The 9373-nt window shown below is 37.8% G+C and overlaps 1 long non-coding RNA gene across 1 annotated transcript; it reads right to left on the bottom strand.

The window, feature by feature from the left end:
* Positions 1 to 513: 513 nt before the first annotated feature.
* Positions 514 to 8746, bottom strand: LOC128030964 (uncharacterized). Its single transcript, XR_008188008.1, has 2 exons — positions 8558 to 8746; positions 514 to 1322 (listed from the first exon to the last, which is right to left on the bottom strand). It is a non-coding gene; the product is annotated as an uncharacterized LOC128030964 (long non-coding RNA).
* Between the last annotated feature and the right edge of the window lie 627 nt (positions 8747 to 9373).

Here is a 9373-nt window from a genome sequence, read left to right on the forward strand (position 1 = left end):
ATTTGGGAACTTTGTATTTAGCACTTTTCATGTTGCTGCATTATTATAATTAATTGCTTTGTTGTATTACTTATTTGCAGGTCACTTTGGATAAAATAGTTTTTTATTTGCAGTGTAGCAGTGGAACTATGACTGGGATCAATTTAGAGATTAAAGATGTCAGAAAGAGGTTCAGCAAGCTGAGCAAGTATTTAGACAGTTATACATATATAACAGCGTGCTTACCAACCAACCAAAGGGTTGACCATCCTGACCCATCCCTACTCAAGTTAAACATTTCTGAACTTACATGTGATCTATGTCTGTTTTCCTCACAAACATTGAAGAAGAATGAATGGTTACTCCATTTCTTCACATATGCACACACCGCTGACTTTCAAAGAAAATGATTTACAATAGAGTGCAGTGTTTCCCCCAGGTTTACATCTTTTGGTGTGTGGGGGGGGGGGGGGGGGGGGGGGGAGTGAGTTTGGATGGTTGGGGAAAATTGACAGACACAAACACTTAAAGGAGTCATGGTGTTCATTTGTTTCTTTTAATGGCAGCAGTGTAACTGAACAATTGTTTGAACTGTACATTAAACTAAACATGTAATTTAATCACAAAATGTGCAGCTTTTGTCAATTGCTGGGTATCTTTATCTATTGCACATGTTTGTCTTGACGTGCAAATCCATTAACTGTTAAATGTGATAGCTTAATCAATCAATCAATCAATCACCTTTATTTATATAGTGCTTTAAACAAAATACATTGCGTCAAAGCACTGAACAACATTCATTTGGAAAACAGTGTCTCAATAATGCAAAATGATAGTTAAAGGCAGTTCATCATTGAATTCAGTTATGTCATCTCTGTTCAGTTTAAATAGTGTCTGTGCATTTATTTGCAATCAAGTCAATGATATCGCTGTAGATGAAGTGACCCCAACTAAGCAAGCCAGAGGCGACAGCGGCAAGGAACCGAAACTCCATCGGTGACAGAATGGAGAAAAAAACCTTGGGACAAACCAGGCCCAGTTGGGGGGTCAATTCTCCTCTGACCAGACGAAAACCAGTAGTTCAATTCCAGGCTGCAGCAAAGTCAGATTGTGCAGAAGAATCATCTGTTTCCTGTGGTCTTGTCCTGGTGCTCCTCTGAGACAAGGTCTTTACAGGGGATCTGTATCTGGGGCTCTAGTTGTCCTGGTCTCCGCTGTCTTTCAGGGCAGTAGAGGTCCTTTCTAGGTGCTGATCCACCATCTGGTCTGGATACGTACTGGATCCGGGTGACTGCAGTGACCCTCTGATCTGGACACAGACTGGATCTCGTGGCCACGGTGACCTCGGAACAAGAGAGAAACAGACAAATATTAGCGTAGATGCCATTCTTCTAATGATGTAGAAAGTACGGTGTTATGTGAAGTTTTTCCGGTTCCGGTTTACCTAATTAATGCAGCCTAAAAATCCTTTAACGGATTTGGATATTAAAAGCATATTAGTATGTTATGTGTATGCCAGGTTAAAGAGATGGGTCTTTAATCTAGATTTAAACTGCAAGAGTGTGTCTGCCTCCCGAACAATGTTAGGTAGGTTATTCCAGAGTTTAGGCGCCAAATAGGAAAAGGATCTGCCGCCCGCAGTTGATTTTGATATTCTAGGTATTATCAAATTGCCTGAGTTTTGAGAACGTAGCGGACGTAGAGGAGTATAATGTAAAAGGAGCTCATTCAAATACTGAGGTGCTAAACCATTCAGGGCTTTATAAGTAATAAGCAATATTTTAAAATCTATACGATGTTTGATAGGGAGCCAGTGCAGTGTGGACAGGACCGGGCTAATATGGTCATACTTCCTGGTTCTAGTAAGAACTCTTGCTGCTGCATTTTGGAGTAGCTGTAGTTTGTTTACCAAGCGTGCAGAACAACCACCCAATAAAGCATTACAATAGTCTAACCTTGAAGTCATAAATGCATGGATTAACATTTCTGCATTTGACATTGAGAGCATAGGCCGTAATTTAGATATATTTTTGAGATGGAAAAATGCAGTTTTACAAATGCTAGAAACGTGGCTTTCTAAGGAAAGATTGCGATCAAGTAGCACACCTAGGTTCCTAACTGATGACGAAGAATTGACAGAGCAACCATCAAGTCTTAGACAGTGTTCTAGGTTATTACAAGCAGAGTTTTTAGGCCCTATGATTAACACCTCTGTTTTTTCTGAATTTAGCAGTAAGAAATTACTCGTCATCCAATTTTTTATATCGACTATGCATTCCATTAGTTTTTTAAATTGGTGTGTTTCACCAGGCTGCGAGGAAATATAGAGCTGCGTATCATCAGCATAACAGTGAAAGCTAACACCATGTTTCCTGATGATATCTCCCAAGGGTAACATATAAAGCGTGAAGAGTAGCGGCCCTAGTACTGAGCCTTGAGGTACTCCATACTGCACTTGTGATCGATATGATACATCTTCATTCACTGCTACGAACTGATGGCGGTCATATAAGTACGATTTAAACCATGCTAATGCACTTCCACTGATGCCAACAAAGTGTTCAAGTCTATGCAAAAGAATGTTGTGGTCAATTGTGTCAAAATCAGCACTAAGATCCAATAAAACTAATAGAGAGATACACCCACGATCAGAGGATAAGAGCAGATCATTTGTAACTCTAAGGAGAGCAGTCTCAGTACTATGATACGGTCTAAATCCTGACTGGAAATCCTCACATATACCATTATTCTCTAAGAAGGAATATAATTGTGAGGATACCACCTTTTCTAGTATCTTGGACAGAAAAGGGAGATTCGAGATTGGTCTATAATTAACAAGTTCTCTGGGGTCAAGTTGTGGCTTTTTTATGAGAGGCTTAATAACAGCCAGTTTGAAGGTTTTGGGGACATATCCTAATGACAATGAGGAATTAATAATAGTCAGAAGAGGACCTATGACTTCTGGAAGCACCTCTTTTAAGAGCTTAGATGGTATAGGGTCTAACATACATGTTGTTGGTTTAGATGATTTAACAAGTTTATACAATTCTTCCTCTCCTATAGTAGAGAATGAGTGGAACTGTTCCTCAGGGGGTCTATAGTGCACTGTCTGATGTGATACTGTAGCTGACGGCTGAATGGTTGCAATTTTATCTCTAATAGTATCGATTTTAGAAGTAAAGTAGTTCATAAAGTCATTACTGTTGTGGTGTTGGGAGATGTCAACACTTGTTGAGGCTTTATTTTTCGTTAATTTAGCCACTGTATTGAATAAATACCTGGGGTTATGTTTGTTTTCTTCTAAAAGAGAAGAAAAGTAATCAGATCTAGCAGTTTTTAATGCTTTTCTATAGGATATGCTACTTTCCCGCCAAGCAATACGAAATACCTCTAGTTTTGTTTTCCTCCAGCTGCGCTCCATTTTTCGGGCTGCTCTCTTTAGGGTGCGAGTATGCTCATTATACCATGGTGTCAAACTGTTTTCCTTAACCTTCCTTAAGCGTAAAGGAGCAACTGTATTTAAAGTGCTAGAAAAGAGAGAGTCCATAGTTTCTGTTACATCATCAAGTTGTTCTGAGGTTTTGGATATGCTAAGGAAATCGGATACATCAGGAAGATAACTTAAAAAGCAGTCTTTTGTGGTAGAAGTGATGGTTCTTCGATACTTGTAACAAGAAGTAGAATTTACAATTTTGGCTATATGAAGTTTACACAGAACTAAATAATGATCTGAGATATCATCACATTTGAATAATTTCAACACTATCAACATCAATTCCATGTGACAGTATTAAATCTAGAGTATGATTTCGACAATGAGTAGGTCCTGAAACATGTTGTCTAACACCAATAGAGTTCAGAATGTCTATAAATGCTGATCCCAATGCATCTTTTGCATTATCGACATGGATATTAAAATCACCAACTATTAAGACTTTATCTGCAGCCAGAACTAACTCGGATGTAAAATCACCAAACTCTTTAATAAAGTCTGTATGGTGCCCTGGTGGCCTGTATACAGTAGCCAGTACAAACATAACAGGGGATTTATCATTAACATTGGTTTCTCTGGATAATGTTATATGAAGCACCATTACTTCAAACGAGTTATACTTGAAGCCTGCCCTCTGAGAAATCCTGAAAACGTTGTTATAAATTGAAGCAACTCCTCCCCCTTTGCCTTTTAGACGCGGCTCGTGTTTATAACAATAATCTTGGGGGGTGGACTCATTTAAAATAATGTAATCATCAGGTTTTAGCCAAGTTTCTGTCAAACAGAGCACATCTATATTATGATCAGTTATCATATTATTTACAAAAAGTGTTTTCGTAGAAATGGATCTGATATTCAATAAGCCAATCTTTATCATTTGTTTATCCATATTGCATTTGTTTTTTATTTGTTGAACCTCAATTAAATTGTTAACCTTAACTTGGTTTGGACGTTTTTTGTATTTTCTAGTTCGGGGAACAGACACAGTCTCTATAGTGTGATATCTAGGTGAAAGAGTCTCTATGTGCTGAGAATTAACTGACCTCTGTGACGGGAGGCAGCTAGCAGACGGTCGGTTTAGCCAGTCTGTCTGCTTCCTGACCTGGGCCCCAGTTAGTCAAGTATAAACACTAAGACTATGTGCCATATTTCTAGACAGAAGAGCAGCACCACCCCAGGAGGGATGAAGACCATCTCCTTTAAACAGGTCAGGTCTGCCCCAAAAGCTCGTCCAATTGTCTATGAAACCTATGTTATTCTGTGGGCACCACTTAGACATCCAGCCATTGAGTAATGACAATCTGCTATGCATCTCGTCACCACGGTAAGCAGGCAGGGGACCAGAGCATATTACAGTGTCTGACATCATGCTTGCAAGTTCACACACCTCTTTAAAGTTATTTTTAGTGATCTCCGACTGGCGAAGTCGAACATCATTAGCGCCGGCATGAATAACAATCTTACTGTATTTACGCTTAGCATTAGCCAGCACTTTTAAATTTGCCAAGATCCATTAATATATAATATTATATATTATATATTAATGGATAATATATAGCTAAAAGCAGCAAATCCTATTGTGTAAAGTTTGTACCCTGTTCATGGTTGAGAAGTCCTGTTCACAGTTTAGCTGGGTCAAAACCTGGACTTTTGATGCTTGTCAGGGGCAGGATTCACTCAACACTGTTTCACATACTCTGTCTGCAGTGCGCATGCGTTGCCCATTTTTTATGCACCCATATTAATGGATTCCAGCGTTCACACTGCACGCAGTTGTGGTCTGCATTCAATCTTTTATCAGAGAACATTAACAATCTTTCATAATCATAGACATTAGTTTAATCTAAAATATAAACAACATATTATTCATGCATTTGACTTCTAGATTTGTATAATAAGCTGCTCAAGCAAGCGGCAACACCTGTAAACACAACAATTAGTCAACCTTTCTTGTTAGGATATCGCAAATATTTAAAATTAAAACACCACTGACAGAAACAGTCGACTCTCGTGCCTTTAACATTTAAATCTTTATTACAAGCAATCCCATGATTCTTAAATTAACTTTGTTTTTCTGCTTCCATAAAAGTGCATATATTATGTTGCCTCGTTTATTTAAATGTGCTCTTTTTATTGTTTTAATCCTATCCAAAATACCATGTGTTGCGAGTGAAACAAAGTAGGCTTAAATTTGTAAACATTTATTGTCAAATTACTGCATTTCAGTGGCAATCCATGTTCATTTTATTGCGAACAATGCGCTGTCACTTTAATTCAGCACATGCAGCACAGCAAAAATAGACTCTGTATGTAATCGATCACTGCACTGCTGCAGATGCACTGCTCCTGGAACGCACTAACAGACCGCAACCGCGTGCAGTGTGAACGCTGTAATCCGTTAACATGAGTGCGTAAAAAAATACGCAAAGCATACGCACTGCAGACGGAGTATGTCTGAAACAGGCATTACATCACTTTCCCACCGTGACACCGTCCACACTGTCGTTTAGATTTTTTTTTTAAGAATTCTTTTTTACTTAAGTAAAAATAATAATTATAATAATTTAGTTTAAAAGAAAGCATACACTATAATTAAAACTGAATGCAGCTACAATGCTGTGTGCAAGGGGACTTCACAGATCAGCGTCATCTCTTCTCCCTGTGCTGCATCTCATTAAAGAGGAATTATTGGCCTCATCGGAAGAGGACGGACATCTGACACCCAACCTTAAAGCCCGCATTATATCTATTTTAGACAAGAAAAATTAAGCTTTGCCAGAAGCAAGCCGGCAGCTTATGCGCAAGACCAGTGGTTCTCAACCCGCGGCCCATCACGAATTCAAATGCGGCCCACCATGCAGAACAAACACATACACAAACAAACCTTTCAGTTTTACAATTTTATTTTTTACATTAATTTAAAAATGTATTACAGAAATATAAGCTATAGCCTAATGTTTTTGTGGAGTGATTTTTTTTTTCATCTATTATTTTCAGAAGTGAGCAGATCACATAACGTTCTGCGTTTAACAAACACATAGCCTAGAACCGCGCACTTTGGCAGAATACAATTCAAATAGTCATCAAATGGAGCATCCGAATGAACACATACAAACAAGAATAGTCGCAGTATCAGTTAAGGAGAAGTGCTGGATTTTCGGTTTGTTCCGCAACTCACTTGAAGAAGATCAGGAAAATTTAAACATACTACGCAGCAATCATCATTTTATTGAAGAAATGTGGCAAAACATCACTAGAGTCAACCTCATATTATTACATTTGAAAGTGCTTTACACACATTTTCTGCAATGTCGCACGTCAAGTCATTCTCCCATGAGCATCCAGACTGCAAAATCACAACTTCATTGTGCTGTCACTCCTTTCGAGCCGAATATCACAAAATTGGTCAGCTGAGCTTCCTACAGCATCAGGTGTTTTATATATGGGGAAAAGGCCTAGAAATATGTATTTATTTCAATTAATTTAATCGATTAGATATCATAATGTTTAGGCTATAATATTTAAAATCAGGTGGGTTTGTATTGGTGACGTAATATGTAAATGATATGCGTGGGCCCGCGAGACGGGCACTTGGACCATAGTGCGCATGGTGGAAAAAAATGTTGAGAACCACTGCTAAAATGTTCCTGAACCCGTGCTACCGGGGGACTATGACCCAAATGTTGAAGAGATCAAGAAGATAACGGAGGAAGAAATTGTCATCCCCGGTATGATAGCCCACTCAACGCACCCTGTGAGAGAAGAGAGAGAACACAAATTAGGAGGAAGCTGACGTTGAGCCGCAGCCCACCATATATACATATATATATATATATATATATATATATATATATATATATATATATATATATATATGCCACTAATTCAAAAGTGAAATTATAATAGGCATGCATTTATAAGCTATTTAAAAGCGATGAAGCGAGGACAAAAGGCTCAGTAAGACCCGTGGGATTGCTTGTAATAAAGATTTAAATGCAAAAGGCACAAGAGTTGACTGTTACTGTAAGTGTTTTAATTAAATTTATTTGCAATATCCTAACAAGCAAAGTAGGCTAATTGTTGTTTAAATGTTTTTTATATACAAACCTAGAAGTCAAATGCATGAATAATGCGTTGTTTATATTTATTGAGTTTAAACTATGTCTATGAAAGATTATTACTGTACTGTGATGAGTGACAATGCTAGAAAAAGTTATTTATATATATATATATATATATATATATATATATATATATATATATATATATATATATATATATATAATTTAGAAGGAGTTACACCGCACTCACGATCAGCTTGGTGATTAAGTGTGCAGACAGTTCATTTTGGGTTATATACATGATTTGAAATCAAAATAATGAACAAATGTTGTGTTTGTGGACTAAACAGCCACGGATTAGTAGTGGACTGCAAACGCATCCTATACGAAAGCACAATGAGTCCGTGCTGCATCTGGACCACATACGTAACATACACGGACTGCATACGCACTGCAGACTTGGAGCAGGAGAGCAATTACGGCTACTTCTCGCAGAGCGATTGTTGCCATCTTCAGTTCCCTGTGAGTGTTTAAATAATGCAAATATTTTTGTCTGATTTTCATCTGTTTGACACGACATATTTCCTGCCTCCACGCTCGCTGTCCGCTAGTGCTCATCTGTATGTGATGCAAGTGTTTTGTTTGTGTTTGAGTGTGTGTGCGTGCACACTCATTGGGATAATTGTAAACGCACAAACACAGACAGAAAAGACTTTGCATTGTGGAAATAAGATAAATAATATATTACTTATGGCTATTTAATTTAATTAAATAACATTTTGTAACCTGGCCCTATAAAGAAAATCTAATTTACTTGACCTTAAAGGGAGGCGGGGGCCCCCCTTATATAATGGTAGGGGAAACCCTGGAACGTCTATCTACAGTAGTGATGTCTCATCAGTAGTACTGTAACCAGTTTCATTACAGTTGCTGCTGTCTGCCTAGAATTTAAAGATCTTCAAAAAGATATCACCCTGAGGCTTGAGGTCAAAAACCTCTATGAAACCACGTTTCGAAATCTTACTTGCGGATAATCTTGTCCTCCAGCACTCACTCTTTGATCAGAGCACAAGAGATGTCCAGGGCACACAGTAGGGCATTGGGCTTAAAGCTGATGGGCTAAGCATCGGGTGACAGCAGCTCCAGAAAATGATATGCTGGATTCAGATTGTATTGACTGCACAGATCCACCAAGAAATCCATCAGAGCTTTTCTGAAGAAGACATAAGGACAGAAAAAGATACAGTTACCTGACAATTTAGACTTGTAATTACATCATATGACGCAGACTGGACTGTGTGTGTGTGAGAGAGAGAGAGAGAGAGAGAGAGAGAGAGAGAGAGAGAGACTTGACTTTTACACCCCTTTTTTATTCACCATTGTTAAAAAAAGTTGTGGATATAAATTATTACATCGCAATCACATTAAACACAATTCCTCTTTTTAATAAATAAATAACAGCATCACAAAATGGGCAAATCGAAGTAATATTTTCATTCATTTTTGCAATAACCTTATTTGGAGCTAGGATACAATGGATCAATCTCCATTGCAGATCACCACATCTCTTAGAAATTGGAGGTTTACCGTATTTTCCGGACTATAAGTCACACTTTTTTTCATAGTTTGGCTGGTCTTATACTCAGGTACAACTTATAGTCTGAAAAATACGGTATATAGAAGTCTCCAGGAGGAAAGAATATTTTCTGGTATAGATAGTTGAGATCTCCATTTCGTATAAGCTTTTTCTTTCAACTGACCAACATGTAAAATTTGAACGCAAATGTAGTATAGGATTTTTTTTTTTTCCTTTACAATTAGGAAAAATAACCAGTCTCAT

Source organism: Carassius gibelio, chromosome A16 (assembly GCF_023724105.1).
Source record: "Carassius gibelio isolate Cgi1373 ecotype wild population from Czech Republic chromosome A16, carGib1.2-hapl.c, whole genome shotgun sequence".
Taxonomy (NCBI): domain Eukaryota; kingdom Metazoa; phylum Chordata; class Actinopteri; order Cypriniformes; family Cyprinidae; genus Carassius; species Carassius gibelio.